Source organism: Orcinus orca, chromosome 17, assembly GCF_937001465.1.
Source record: "Orcinus orca chromosome 17, mOrcOrc1.1, whole genome shotgun sequence".
NCBI classification, from domain to species: Eukaryota; Metazoa; Chordata; class Mammalia; order Artiodactyla; family Delphinidae; genus Orcinus; species Orcinus orca.
This window is the reverse complement of record NC_064575.1, coordinates 45,057,748-45,072,215: the sequence shown is the minus strand read 5'-3', so window position 1 is coordinate 45,072,215 and position 14,468 is coordinate 45,057,748.

Here is a 14,468-nt window from a genome sequence, read left to right as displayed (position 1 = left end):
ATCCAAAATGAAAATAAATAAGGAAACACAAGCTTTAAATGATACATTAAACAAGATGGACTTAATTGATATATATAGGACATTCCATCTGATAACAGGAGAATACAATTTATAAATAAGTGCACATGAAACATTCTCCAGGATGGATCACATCTTGGGTCACAAATCAAGCCTCAGTAAATTTAAGAAAACTGAAATCATATCAAGGATCTTTTCTGACCACAATACTATGAGATTAGAAATCAATTACAGAAAAAGCACTATAAAAAGCACAAACATACGGGGGCTAAACAATATGTTACTAATAACCAATGGATCACTAAAGAAATCTAAGAGGAAATTTAAAAATACCTAGAGAGGGGAAGGCGGAAGATGGCGGAAGAGTAAGACGCGGAGATCACTTTCCTCCCCACAGATACACCAGAAATACATCTACACGTGGAACAACTCCTACAGAACACCTACTGAAGGCTGGCAGAAGACCTCAGACCTCCCAAAAGCCTCAGAAGCAGCGGATTAAAGCTCCACAATCAACTTGATGTACCTGCATCTGTGGAATACCTGAATAGACAACCAATCATCCCAAATTAAGGAAGTGGACTTTAGGAGCAAGATCTATGATTTTTTCCCCTTTCCTCTTTTTGTGAATGTGTATGTGTATGCTTCTGTGTGAGATCTTGTCTGTATAGTCTTGCTTCCACCATTTGTCCTAGGGTTCTATCCGTCCATGTTTTTTTTTAATTTTTTTTTCTTAATAATTAATTTTAATAACCTTATTATACTTTACCTTCGTTCTTTCTTTCTTTCTTTCCGTCCTTCCTTCCCTCCTTTAGACAACGAATCATCCCAAATTGAGGAGGTGGTCTCTGACAGCAAGATTTAGGATTTTTCCCCATTTACCTCTTTTAGTGAGGGTGTATGTGTATGCTTCTGTGTAAGATTTTGTCTGTATAGCTTTGCTTCCAACATTTGTCCTAAGGTTCTTTCCGTCCCTTTTTTTTTTTTTTTTTCCTAAATAAGAAGTTTTTAATTCAATAACTTTATTATACTTTATTTTATTTTTACTGTATCTTCTTTCTTTCTGTCTTTTTTCCTTCTTTCCCTCCTTCCTTCCTTCCTCCCTCCCTCCCTCCCTCCTTTCTTTCCTTCTTGCCTTCTTTCCTTCTTTGCTTCTTTCTTTCTTTCTTCCTTCCTTCCTACCCTCCTTTCCTTCTTTCTTTCCTCATACTTCTACTAATTCCCTCTACTTTTTCTCCCTTTTATCCTGAGCCTGTGGATGAAAAGCTTTTGGTGCTCCAGCCAGGAGGCAGGGCTCTGCCTCTGAGGTAGGACAGCCAACTTCAGGACACTGATCAACAAGAGACCTCCCAGCTCCACATAATATCAAACGGCGAAAATCTCCCAGAGACCTCCATCTTAACACCAGCACCCAGCTTCACTCAACGACCAGCAAGCCACAGTGCTGGAAAACCTATGCCAAACAACTAGCAAAACAGGAACACAACCCCACCCATTAGCAGAGAGGCTTCCTAAAATCATAATAAGGCCACAGACACCCCCAAACACACCACCAGACGTGAACCTGCCCACTAGAGAGACAAGATCCAGCCTCATCCACCACAACACAGGCACTAGCCCCCTCCACCAGGAAGCCTACACAACCCACTGAACCAACCTTAGCGACTGGAGACAGACATCAAAAACAGGAGGAACTACAAACCTGCAGCCTGCAAAAAGGAGACCCCAAACACAGTAAGATAAGCAAAATGAGAAGACAGAAAAACACACAGCAGATAAAGGAGCAAGATAAAAATGCACCAGACCTAACAAATGAAGAGGAAATAGGCAGTCTACCTGAAAGAGAATTCAGAATAATGATAGTAAGGTTGATCCGAAATCTTGGAGATAGAATGGACAATAGATTGGACAAAATGCAAGAATCAGTTAACAAGGACCTAGAAGAACTAAAGATGAAACAAGCAATGATGAACAACACAATAAATGAAATTAAAAGTACTCTAGATGGGATCAATAGCAGAATAACTGAGGCAGAAGAACGGATAAGTGACCTGGAAGATAAAATAGTGGAAATAACTACTGAAGAGCAGAATAAAGAAAAAAGAATGAAAAGAACTGAGGACAGTCTCAGAGACCTCTGGGACAACATTAAACACACCAACATTCGAATTATAGGGGTTCCAGAAGAAGAAGAGAAAAAGAAAGGGACTGAGAAAATATTTGAAGAGATTATAGTTGAAAACTTCCCTAATATGGGAAAGGAAATAGTTGATCAAGTCCAGGAAGCACAGAGAGTCCCATACAAGATAAATACAAGGAGAAATACGCCAAGACACATATTAATCAAACTGTCAAAAATTAAATACAAAGAAAGCATATTAAAAGCAGCAAGGGAAAAACAACAAATAACACATAAGGGAATCCCCATAAGGTTAACAGCTGATCTCTCAGCAGAAACCCTACAAGCCAGAAGGGAGTGGCAGGACATACTGAAAGTGATGAAGGAGAAAAACATGCAGCCAAGACTACTCTACCCAGCAAGGATCTCATTCAGATTTGATGGAGAAATTAAAACCTTTACAGATAAGCAAAAGCTGAGAGAGTTCAGCACCACCAAACCAGCTTTACAACAAATGCTAAAGGATCTTCTCTAGGCAAGAAACACAAGAGAAGGAAAAGACCTATAATAACGAACCCAAGACAATTTAGAAAATGGGAATAGGAACATACATATCGATAATTACCTTAAATGTAAATGGACTAAATGCTCCCACCAAAAGACACAGATTAGCTGAATGGATAAAAAAACAAGACCCTTATATATGCTGTCTACAAGAGACCCACTTCAGACCTAGAGACACATACAGACTGAAAGTAAGGGGATGGAAAAAGATATTCCATGCAAATGGAAGCCAAAAGAAAGCTGGAGTAGCAATTCTCATATCAGACAAAATAGACTTTAAAATAAGGACTATTAAAAGAGACAAAGAAGGACACTACATAATGATCAAGGGATCGATCCAAGAAGAAGATATAACAATTGTAAATATTTATGCCCCCAACATAGGAGCACCTCAGTACATAAGGCAAATACTAACAGCCATAAAAGGGGAAATCGACAGTAACACATTCATAGTAGGGGACTTAAACACCCCACTTTCACCCATGGACAGATCATCCAAAATGAAAATAAATAAGGAAACACAAGCTTTAAATGATACATTAAACAAGATGGACTTAATTGATATTTATAGGACACTCCATCCAAAAACAACAGAATACACATTTTTCTCAAGTGCTCATGGAACATTCTCCAGGATAGATCATATCTTAGGTCACAAATCAAGCCTTGGTAAATTTAAGAAAATTGAAATTGTATCAAGTATCTTTTCTGACCACAATGCCATGAGACTAGATATCAATTACAGGAAAAGATCTGTAAAAAATACAAACACATGGAGGCTAAACAATACACTACTTAATAATGAAGAGATCACTGAAGAAATCAAAGAGGAAATCAAAAAATACCTAGAAACAAATGACAATGGAGACACAACGACCCAAAACCTGTGGGATGCAGCAAAAGCAGTTCTAAGGGGGAAGTTTATAGCAATACAAGCCCACCTTAAGAAGCAGGAAACATCTCGAATAAACAACCTAACCTTGCACCTCAAGCAATTAGAGAAAGAAGAACAAAAAAACCCCAAAGCTAGCAGAAGGAAAGAAATCATAAAAATCAGATCAGAAATAAATGAAAAAGAAATGAAGGAAACAATAGCAAAGATCAATAAAACTAAAAGCTGGTTCTTTGAGAAGATAAACAAAATAGATAAACCACTAGCCAGACTCATCAAGAAAAAAAGGGAGAAGACTCAAATCAATAGAATTAGAAATGAAAAAGGAGAGGTAACAACTGACACTGCAGAGATAAAAGAGATCATGAGAGATTACTACAAGCAACTCTATGCCAATAAAATGGACAATCTGGAAGAAATGGACAAATTCTTAGAAATGCACAACCTGCCAAGACTGAATCAGGAAGAAATAGAAAATATGAACAGACCAATCACAAGCACTGAAATTGAAACTGTGATTAAAAATCTTCCAACAAAGAAAAGCCCAGGACCAGATGGCTTCACAGGCAAATTCTATCAAACATTTAGAGAAGAGCTAACACCTATCCTTCTCAAACTCTTCCAAAATATAGCAGAGGGAGGAACACTCCCTAACTCCTTCTACGAGGCCACCATCACCTTGATACCAAAACCAGACAAGGATGTCACAAAGAAAGAAAACTACAGGCCAATATCACTGATGAACATAGATGCAAAAATCCTCAACAAAATACTAGCAAACAGAATCCAACAGCACATTAAAAGGATCATACACCATGATCAAGTGGGGTTTATTCCAGGAATGCAAGGATTCTTCAATATACGCAAATCTATCAATGTGATAAACCATATTAACAAATTGAAGGAGAAAAACCATATGATCATCTCAATAGATGCAGAGAAAACTTTTGACAAAATTCAACACCCATTTATGATAAAAACCCTGCAGAAAGTAGGCATAGAGGGAATTTTCCTCAACATAATAAAGGCCATATATGACAAGCCCACAGCAAACATCATCCTCAATGGTGAAAAACTGAAAGCATTTCCACTAAGATCAGGAACAAGACAAGGTTGCCCACTCTCACCACTATTATTCAACATTGTTTTGGAAGTTTTAGCCACAGCAATCAGAGAAGAAAAGGAAATAAAAGGAATCCAAATTGGAAAAGAAGAAGTAAAGCTGTCACTGTTTGCAGATGACATGATCCTATACATAGAGAACCCTAAAGATGCTACCAGAAAACTACTAGAGCTAATCAATGAATTTGGTAAAGTGGCAGGATACAAAATTAATGCACAGAAATCTCTGGCATTCCTATATACTAATGATGAAAAATCTGAAAGTGAAATCAAGAAAACACTCCCATTTACCATTGCAACAAAAAGAATAAAATATCTAGGAATAAACCTACCTAAGGAGACAAAAGACCTGTATGCAGAAAATTATAAGACACTGATGAAAGAAATTAAAGATGATATAAATAGATGGAGAGATATACCATGTTCTTGGATTGGAAGAATCAACATTGTGAAAATGACTCTACTATCCAAAGCAATCTATAGATTCAATGCAATCCCTATCAAACTACCACTGGCATTTTTCACAGAACTAGAACAAAAAATTTCACAATTTGTATGGAAACACAAAAGACCCTGAATAGCCAAAGCAATCTTGAGAACGAAAGAAGGAACTGGAGGAATCAGGCTCCCTGACTTCAGACTATACTACAGAGCTACAGTCATCAAGACGGTATGGTAGTGGCACAAAAACAGAAAGATAGATCAATGGAACAGGATAGAAAGCCCAGAGATAAACCCATGCACATATGGACACCTTATCTTTGATAAAGGTGGCAGTAATGTACAATGGAGAAAGGACAGCCTCTTCAATAAGTGGTGCTGGGAAAACTGGACAGGTACATGTAAAAGTATGAGATTAGATCACTCCCTAACACCATACACAAAAATAAGCTCAAAATGGATTAAAGACCTAAATGTAAGGCCAGAAACTATCAAACTCTTAGAGGAAAACATAGGCAGAACACTCTATGACATAAATCAAAGCAAGATCCTTTCTGACCCACCTCCTAGAGTAATGGAAATAAAAACAAAAATAAACAAATGGGACCTAATGAAACTTCAAAGCTTTTGCACAGCAAAGGAAACCATAAACAAGACCAAAAGACAACCCTCAGAATGGGAGAAAACATTTGCAAATGAAGCAACCGACAAAGGATTAATCTCCAAAATTTACAAGCAGCTCATGCAGCTCAATAACAAGAAAACAAACAACCCAATCCAAAAATGGGCAGAAGACCTAAATAGACATTTCTCCAAAGAAGATATACAGACTGCCAACAAACACATGAAAGAATGCTCAACATCATTAATCATTAGAGAAATGCAAATCAAAACTACAATGAGATATCATCTCACACCAGTCAGAATGGCCATCATAAAAAATCTAGAAACAATAAATGCTGGAGAGGATGTGGAGAAAAGGGAACACTCTTGCACTGCTGGTGGGAATGTGAATTGGTTCAGCCACTATGGAGAACAGTATGGAGGTTCCTTAAAAAACTACAAATAGAACTACCATATGACCCAGCAATCCCACTACTGGGCATATACCCTGAGAAAACCAAAATTCAAAAAGAGTCATGTACCAAAATGTTCATTGCAGCTCTATTTACAATAGCCCGGAGATGGAAACAACCTAAGTGCCCGTCATCGGATGAATGGATAAAGAAGATGTGGCACATATATACAATGGAATATTACTCAGCCATAAAAAGAAACGAAATTGAGCTATTTGTAATGAGGTGGATAGACCTAGAGTCTGTCATACAGAGTGAAGTAAGTCAGAAAGAAAAAGACAAATACCGTATGCTAACACATATATATAGAATTTAAGAAAAAAATGTCATGAAGAACCTAGGGGTAAAGCAGGAATAAAGACGCAGACCTCTTAGAGAACGGACTTGAGGTTATGGGGAGGGGGAAGGGTGAGCTGTGACAGGGCGAGAGAGAGTCATGGGCATATACACACTAACAAACGCAGTAAGGTAGATAGCTAGTGGGAAGCAGCCGCATGGCACAGGGATATTGGCTCGGTGCTTTGTGACAGCCTGGAGGGGTGGGATGGGGAGGGTGGGAGGGAGGGAGACGCAACAGGGAAGACATATGGGAACATATGTTTATGTATGACTGATTCACTTTGTTATAAAGCAGAAACTAACACAGCATTGTAAAGCAATTATACCCCAATAAAGATGTTAAAAAAAAAAAAAAACACATCTTCTTTAACAAATATCTAGTAAACTACTTTAAGGAAGGGACACTTTTATTATCCCTGTAAAGGACCTATAATGCTTAGCACGGTAACTCATTCCAAGTAGGTGCTCAATAAATACTGGTTAATAAGTGAGAATGAACCTTTCTCCAAGTTTACAAGGGAGGGTGTTTGGGCACAAAGAAAAAAAACTCTCCTCGGTACCTTGAGTGTTCTAGAGCGTACGTTTCAGATTAATAACGAGATATCACATCATTGTTTTTGAAGTATATTCATTTGCTTAAGGTATAGAGACTAGTTGAGTTTTTAATTGCTCATCAGTTGTTTGGCGTTTAGCTTTTATGTTGTATCATTTAGCAGCAGCCTCTATTCATCAGAACTGCATTTGGCCTTCAATTGCATGATGTTGTGAGACCCCAGATGGATATAATTTCAGGAAGGTGTTCGATCAAATTATTTTTGACCAGAGAAGAACATCCACAGAGCAATTATTTGTAGCTTCTATTATATCGAGTGGTTTCTATTTAATTAAAATTGTGTCCCTAGTTTAGAAATTATTTTCTAAGAAATATTTTCTTTAATGCCATTTGCAGCAACATGGGTGGACTTAGAGATTATCATGCTAAGTGAAGTAAGTTAGAAAGAGAAAGACAAATACCATATGATATCACTTATATGTGGAATCTAAAATATGACACAAATGAATTTATCTACAAAACAGAAACAGACTCCCAGACATAGAGAACAGACTTGTGGTTGCCAAGGAGGAGGGGGAGAGGGGAGGGAAGGACTGGGAGTTTGGGATAAGCAGATGCAAACCAGTATATGTAGAATGAATAAACAACAAGGTCCTATTGTATAGCAGAGGGAAATATATTCAATATCTTGTGATAAACCATAATGGAAAAGAATATGAAAAAGAGTGTACATATATATATGTATAACTGAATCACTTTGATGTACAGCAGAAATAATGCAACATTGTAAGTTAACTACACTTCAATAAAATAAATTAAAAAAAACAAAAGCACTATGCAAAAAAAAAAAAGAAAAAGAAATAATTTCTTGCTAAATAAGATGGTTAGATATACAGGAAAAGTAACTCTATCCAGTGACTGCTGCTGTATGTTGAGGAGAAACATGTATTTCCATAAAGTTCAAACAAAGTTTTCTTAGTTCGAATCTAATGTCAGCATCTACTGAGAAGTTACCAAGTTTTTATCAAGAAGTCAAGAATGAACAGCTTCAAGTTTAAGGTACACTTGGCTTAAGTCTCTGATGATGACTAAGACTGGAATCAGCCTGGCCCAGTGACTAAAAACAAGAAGAAGCGTAGACAAAACAAAACAAAACAAACGCCAAACACATGACTTAAAAAGATGCCTGAACTCTAGTCCCAGGTTTGCCACTGCCTTGCTTCATGGTTCTGGGTCCTGGACATCACAAATCAAGAGGCTGAAACTTGCCCTTCTGACCTTTATGTGACGATGAAAAGTTGAGGACCGATGTGGATCTGGGTGAGACTGTATTAAAGGTCAGTGCAGTAGAATAATCCTATTGAAAGAATCAGCAAGGGCCATTCAACCCAACGGGTAGATCACAGTGGGTGGGATCATGAGGGCTTTAGCCTCCCAGGAGTTAGCGGAGTAGAGCTGGCACTTCTGCTCACTGGTGGGGGTGGAGGGTGGGGAGGTGGGTTGAGCAGTGTTAAGCTTCTCTTTTACCAGTGGAAGATTTTGAGGAGCGCTTTTCCCCAAGATTTTCCTAACTGTTGCCATACTGTTTTGGAAATGGCCCAGGATTTGCAGAGAGACTCACTATCATCCAGCAGTCTCAATTTTAATCACACTTTAAATTTTATATTACACATGAGAAGGCAGAATGAGGATTAAAACTGGTGTCAGTGTCACTGGAGACATATTTTTATACATTAATTGGTGATTACTCTTCACTTTTTTGACCACAGCACTTGTTGTTTCATGATCCTTTCTCTATTCAAGCCACTGATCCATGGGACATCCAATAACAGAGAAAAAAAGAGTGAAAAGTTTGGCTTTTGGGATCTTCAAAAGTTAAGTTCAAAATATAAGGCAAAATTTGATAGAAGTTTTAATCACTCAGGGTTAGTTTTCCCAATTAGAGAGTCTAGATTGGAGGAGGTGTGTGGCCCGGGGGAGGTGAGAGCAGTAGAGCTTGGATTGTTCCCTAGAAACCCTCCTGCCTGTATTCTTTGGACAGAGGCCTGGGATCTGGAAGAGGCTGGAAACCTGAGACAGAGCAGAGCCTGGTGCCACCTTCCCCGAGGAGGGCTTGGGAAACAGCATGGCTCGGGAGCCCAAGACATGTCATGAGTGGTGTCCAGGCAGGTGGACCTGCATCAGCTCCCCAGGGTCCACACTCCCCAGCTGGTGTGAGGAAAGCAGGCCACTTTCCCTTGATGCCCAGAGTGATGCAGACGTGCACAGAAAGCCAGCCGGCCTCGTGTAGGCTGATGTGAGCAGGAAAATGTGTGGACCAATAACCAAGATCCAAATCTCACCGGCCAGTCACTTTCAGTGACGCTCCGGTACTTTGTCAGACCCCATCCCCCATTGCCCGTACAAACTTGGATGCAACCCTGGCAGAAGGTCATAATTGGATGGAAATTAAGTTTTGTCACCTGGAAAACTGTGAGCTTCATATGGAAAGCAATTTTGCTTACAGATTAATAAAAATGTACTTATATGTCTGAAAAAAAAAAAAAAAATACCTAGAGAGGGCTTCCCTGGTGGCACAGTGGTTGAGAGTCCGCCTGCCGATGCAGAGGACATGGGTTCGTGCCCCGGTCCGGGAGGATCCCACGTGCCGCAGAGCGGCTGGGCCCATGAGCCATGGCAGCTGAGCCTGCGTGTCCGGAGCCTGTGCTCTGCAACAGGAGAGGCCACAACAGTGAGAGGCCCGCGTACCGCAAAAAAAAAAAAAAAACCTAGAGAAAAATGACGAGGAAAACATGACGATCCAAAACCTGTGGGACTCAGCAAAAGCAGTTCTAAGAGGGAAGTTTATACAATCTTACCTCAAGAAACAAGAAAAATCTCAAATAAACACATAGCCTTACATCTAAAGCAATTAGAGAAAGAAGAACAAACAAAACCCAAAGTTAGTAGAAAGAAAGAAATCATAAAGTTCAGAGCAGAAACAAAGAAAATAGAGACAAAGAAAACAAAAGCAAAGATCAGTGAAACTAAAACCTGGTTCTTTGAGAAGATAAACAAAATTGATAAACCTTTAGCTAGACTCATCATGAAAAAAAGGGAGAGGACTCAATAAAATTAGAAATGAAAAAGAAGTTACAATGGACACCACAGATGTACAAAGGATCATAAGAAACGACTACAAGCAACCAATAAAATGGATAACCTGGAAGAAATGGACAAATTTTTAGAAAGGTACAACCTTCCAAGACTGAACCAGGAAGAAATAGAAAATATAAATAGACCAATCGCAAGTACTGAAATTGAAACTGTGATCAAAAATCTTCCAACAAACAAAAGTCCAGGACCAGATGGCTTCACAAGCCAATTGTATCAAACATTGAGAGAAGAGCTAACACCTACCCTTGTGAAACTCTTCCAAAAAACTGAGAGGAAGGAGCACTCCTAAGCTCATTCTACGAGGCCACCATCACCCTGATACCAAAACCAGACAAAGATATCACAATAAAAGAGAATTATAGGTCAATATCACTGATGAACATAGATGCAAAAATCCTCAACAAAATACTAGCAAACTGAATCCAACAACACGTTAAAAGGATCATACACCATGATCAAGTGTTATTTAACCCAGGGATGCAAGGATTTTTCAAAATCCACAAATCAATCAGTGTGGCACATGACAACAAGAAATTGAAGAATAAAAACCATATGATCATCTCAATAGATTCAGAAAAGGTTTTTGACAAAATCAACATCCATTTATGATAAAATCTCTCCAGAAAGTGGGCATAGAGGGAGCCTACCTCAACATAATAAAGGCCTTATATGACAAATCCACAGCAAACATCATTCTCAATGGTGAAAAACTGAAAGCATTTCCTCTAAGATCAGGAACAAGACAAGGATGTCCACTGTTGCCACTATTATTCAACATATGTTTGGAAGTCCTAGCCATGGCAATCAGAGAAGAAAAAGAAATAAAAGGAATCCAAAATGGAAAAGAAGAAGTAAAGCTGTCACTGTTTGCAGATGACATGATACTATATGTAGAAAACCCTAAAGATGATGCCAGAAAACTACTAGAGCTAATCAATGAATTTGGTAGAGTAGCAGGATACAAAATTAATGCACAAAAATCTCTTGCATTCCCATACACTAACAACAGAAGATCAGAAAGACAAATCAAGGAAACAAGCCCATTTACCATCACATCAAAAAGAATAAAATACCTAGGAATAAACCTACCTAAGGAAACAAAAGACCTGTATGCAGAAAACTCTAAGATACTGATGGAAGAAATAAAAGATGACATAAACAGATGCATAAATATACAGTATTTTTGGATTGGAAGAATCAATACTGTGAAAATGACTATTCTACCTAAAGCAATCTATAGATTCAATGCAATCTCTATCAAACTATCAATGGCATTTTTCACAGAATTAGAAAAAAAAATTTACAATTTGTATGGAATCACAAAAAACCTGGAGTAGCAAAGCAATCTTGAGAAAGAAAAATGGAGCTGGAGGAAACAAGCTCCCTGACTTCAGACTATACCACAAAGCTACAGTAATGAGGACAATATGGTACTGGCACAAAACCAGAAATATAGATCGATGGAACATGATAGAAAACCCAGAGATAAACCCATGCACCTATGGTCACCTAATCTATGACGAAGGAGGCAAGAATATACAATGGAGAAAAGACAAACTCCTCAATAAATGGTGCTGGGAAAACTGGACAATTACATGTAAAAAAATGAAATTATAGCACTCCCTAACACCATACACAAAAATAAACTCAAAATGGATTGAAGCCCTAAATGTAAGGCTGAATACTATAAAACTCTTAGAGGAAAACATAAGCAGAACACTCTTTGACATAAATCTCAGCAATATCTTTTTCAATCCATCTCTTAGAATAATGAAAATAAAACCAAAAATAAACAAATGGGACCTAATTAAACTTAAACCTTTTGCACAGCAAAGGAAACCATAAACAAGATGAAAAGACAACCCTCAGAATGGGAGAAAATATTTGCAAATGAAGCAACCAACAGGGGATTAATCTCCAAATTATACAAACAACTCATGCAGCTCAATATCAAACAAACAAACAACCCAATCAAAAAATGGGCAGAATATCTAAACAGACATTTCTCCAAAGAAGACACACAGATGGTTAAAAAACATATGAAAACATGCTCAACATCACTAATTATTAGAGAAATGCAAATCAAAACTATAATGAGCTATTTCCTCACACTTGTCAGAATGGCCATCATCAAAATATCTACAAATGATAAATTCTGGAGAGGGTATGGAGAAAAGAGAATCCTCCTACACTGTTGGTGGGAATGTATATTGGTACATCCACTATGGAGAACAGTATGGATGTTTCTTAAAAAACTAAAAATAGAGCTACTATATGATCTAGCAATCCCACTCATGAGCATATAGCCAGAGAAAACCATAATTCAAAAAGATACATGTACCTCCGTGTTCATTGCAGCACTATTTATAATAGCCAGGACATGGAAGCAACCTGAATGTCCATCAACAGAGGAATGGATAAAGAAGATGTGGTACACATATGCAATGGAATATTACTCAGCCTTAAAAAAGAACAAAATCATGCCATTTGCTGCAACATGGATGGACCTAGAGATTGTCATACTGAGTGAAGTAAGTCAGAGAAAGACAAATATCATATGATATGGCATATATGTGGAATCTAAAAATAGGGTGCATTTGAACTTATCTACAAAACAGAAATAGAGTGACAGATGTAGAAAACAAATTTATGGTTACCAGGATTTATGGGGGGGATAAATTGGGAGATTGAGATTGACATATACACACTACTATATATAAAATATATAACTAATAAGAAACTACTGTATAGCACAGGGAGCTCTGCTCAATACTCTGTAGTGGCCTGTATGGGAAAAGAATCCAGAAAAGAGTGGATATATGTATAACTTGTTCACTTTGCTGTACACCTGAAACTAACACAACATTATAAATCAACTATACTCCAATAGAAATTTTAAAAATAAATTATGTGAACTCATATCAATTTATAGGCTGAAAAGAATGGGAATAAATAAGGAACTGTCTAAGAAATAGAAAAGAGATAAAGTATTTGAGGATGATCATGAAAATAAATGGTATTGAGATGAGACTGAGAACATAGTTATAAGCGTTGACTGGAATGAGGATCCTTACTAGTGTGAGCAGAGGGAAGGAATAAAGTATATGTAGGGCTATAGATTATTTGGCTTTTAGCAGAAAAAAAAATCTTTAGATGTTTTTTAATTCTTGAAAATTTCATAATTCATATCAGAAGAATTGAGTTTTCCAAAGGAAAATGTCTTGACTCTCAAAAGGAAAAGGACTCTTGAGAGTAAAAGATGGCAATCTAACATCATGGTCTGGGTGGCTCTCAAATTTTGTGGTCCCCGGATCCCTTCATACTCTTAAAAAAGTATCAAAGGCCTCCAAGAGTTTCTTTTTATGTATCATATGTGTTGTAATTATGTGTTGTTATTATTGGTATTTACCATATTAGATATTGAAATAGAAATTTAAGAAATATATTTTTTTACTTTTTTAAAAAAACAAGCCAATTAAATTCTAATGAAATGACATATTTTTATGAAAAATAGTTATATTTTCAAAAAGTTAGTGACCAGAGTGCTCTTGTTTTACATTTTTGCAAATCTCTCTCTAGTCTTTGTTAATATAAGACAGCTGGATTCCCATATCTAACTTTACATTTTATGTGTCGCAATATCCCATGTCATGCAACTTCTGGAAAACTCATTATACTCTATGGAGAAAATGACTTGGAAAAAGACAAATAATTTCTTAATTATATTATAAAAATAGCTTTTCTCTTACAGATTCCTTAAAAAGGTCCTAGTGACTCTACAAGTGTCCCCGACCACACTTTGAGAACTGCTATTCTATGATTATGCCAGGATAGAGTAGAGTTACTCTGTATTATAGAGAAGGACAAATTTGAAGTTTCTAGAAGGAACATTTCTTGAGAGAAGTGAGGAAACAGAAAAAAAAAATATATCAAAGATGGGTAATGGTCAGGTTCTGAGGGGGTATTAGGGAGAAAGGCCTGAGAAAACGGCATCAAGCTGGGTCTTTAAGGGGCTTGTCACCAGTATGAAATTCCAGGTCATAAGGAATGGCCAGTGCGTTTTAGGATAGTAACGTCTAATCTTCAATATTAAGAATAACCCCTATTGTTCTAGGTCCTAAATCCATTTAGCCACCCAAACTACAAGTGCATGTTTGTTATACATCAAAGAAGAATGGTAGGTTTGAG